This window comes from Colobus angolensis, unplaced genomic scaffold (genome assembly GCF_000951035.1).
Source record: "Colobus angolensis palliatus isolate OR3802 unplaced genomic scaffold, Cang.pa_1.0 Scaffold47, whole genome shotgun sequence".
NCBI classification, from domain to species: domain Eukaryota; kingdom Metazoa; phylum Chordata; class Mammalia; order Primates; family Cercopithecidae; genus Colobus; species Colobus angolensis.
In genome coordinates this window covers 96,758-99,015 of record NW_012118154.1, presented here as the reverse complement: position 1 = coordinate 99,015, position 2,258 = coordinate 96,758, and positions in this window count along the sequence as shown.

Here is a 2,258-nt window from a genome sequence, read left to right as displayed (position 1 = left end):
CGACAGGCGCCTGTAATTCCAGGTACTCTGGAAGCTGAGACAGGAGAATTGCTTGAACCTGGGAGGCGGAGGTTGCAGTGAGCCAAGATTGCGCCGTTACACTCCAGCCTGGGTGACAAGAGTGAAACTCCATCTCAAAACAAGAAACAAACAAACAAACAAACAAAAAAACTCATCATCTAATTCTGCCTGCAGTTTTGTCCTGAGTTATTATTTATAAATGGCTTCTCTCTGCCTCAGCTTTTCTGAATCCCTTCCCCGATTCTGTCCCCATAAGCATGGGAACTTCTTCCAGCCTGGGTCCCACTAGTGGTCCTAGACAAACCCAGAAACCAGCTCCTGGGATGTGGTCTGGGCCTGGTGAAGGTCAACGGGATTCAAGCTAATTCTTGGGTGAGTGGGAATCATGGTCTAGGAGGGAGCCAAAGCCAGGAGCAGGCTGTCAGTAGGAGTCAGGCCAGGGGCTGGGCAGGGAGCACAGGAAGCGGAGCCAGTGGTTCAGGAAGGGACACAGGAGACCAACAGAAGGGTCCTCCAGCCCTCCGCCTGCAGGCATGGTCACTGCACAGAGCCTGTGAGGCTGTGGGAGGCCACCGCGTGGTCTGGCCTGAGTAGATGGACATGCATCTACATGACCCCAGCGTCCACCGACAACCAGCTGACCCCATCACTCAAAAAGAATGGCATTGACTTTCTTGACCCCAAATGCCTCTGCTTGTGGGCAGAGCCCCAGGGAGCCACTGAGTTCCCAGGAAGAGAACTGAAGCCAGTGTACCCTCCTGGGGTTCCCAACTGCAACCCAACCTCTCCACCCACCTTGCCCCCTAGATTCCCTCTCCTCCCCTCCCCTCTCCTCCCTCTCTTTTCTCTCCCCCAGTCTCCCTGCACAGTTCATTACACCCATCGCTGGGCTGGTCAATGTTCTCCCAGGAGATCTGTTTGCAGCTAGACATATGTGTACCTGAGTGACCATGCATGCCCATGGTGCATACACATCCTCGTGTGTGCTGTGTGTGCCTGTACACACCCATGTGTGCCCGTACATGCGTGCAGACACCCACGTATGTGCAGACGGGCATGTACACACAGTGTATATATGCCGCCGTGTGAGCCTGTGAGTGTAAGACCCCTTGTCCCAACTCCCCAAGCCCAGATTAGCTGCCTCTACTGGGCTGACCTGGTCCTGACAGCCCCTAGGGATTGGGGGAGCTGCAGAGCCCTCCCTGCTCTCACCAAGAAACCAGGAGCCCAGAGCATCCCCACCTTCCTGGAGAAGGTAAGAGGGAGGAACAGCCTGAGCAAATGTGAGAGAAGAACATGTGGATGCTCCTGGGAGTGAGTGAGGGCAGAAGAAGGATGTCCGGGGAAAAACCTGTTCAAAGGGAAAAACAGTGAGTTAGGTTCAAGATATATATATATATATATATATATATATTTTCGAGCCATTATTTAGCTCTTGTCCCCCAGGCTGGAGTGCAATGGCACAATTTCGGCTCAGTGCAACCCCCGCCTCCCGAGTTCAAGCAATTCTCCTGCCTCAGCCTCCCAAGTAGCTGGAACTACAAGCGTGCGCCACCAAGCCCGGCTAATTTTTGTATTTTTAGTAAAGACAGGATTTCGCTGTTTGGCCAGGCTAGTCTTGAACTCCTGACCTCAGCTAATCTGCCTGCCTTGGCCTCCTAAAGTGCTGGGATTACAGGCGTGAGCCACTGCACCCGGCCAAGAGATGTTAAATTTGGAGGGCCCTTGGGACACCTATGTAGGGAGAAACCTGGAGCAAACTGGGATCTTGGAGCCTTGAAACCCAGGGCAGAGGGGAACTGACCCCAGGCCCCAGCTTCAGGAGTGGACGCAGAACCAGGGCCTCCGCAGCATCTGAGACTTAGATTTAGTGTGAGTTTCTCCAAAGTAGACCCTGAGACAAGGACTTGGTTGTGGGTAGTTTATTTGGGAGGTAATCCAAGGAAACACAAGTAAGGTAGTGGGGAAACTGAGGCAGGGAAAATGCTAATGAAGCTTGGGCCATTGGTATTTAATCTTACTCTGACCCCTCTGAGGAGTTAAGACTTGAGGGGTTCACCCCACCAAAGAAGAAGCCGGTCCAACCAGTAAGAAAACCGCAGAAATGGTGGGGCACGGTGGCTCAAGCCTGTAATCCCAGCACTTTGGGAGGCCGAGGGAGGCGGATCACGAGGTCAGGAGATTGAGACCATCCTGGCTAACACGGTGAAACCCCATCTCTACTAAAAATACAAAAA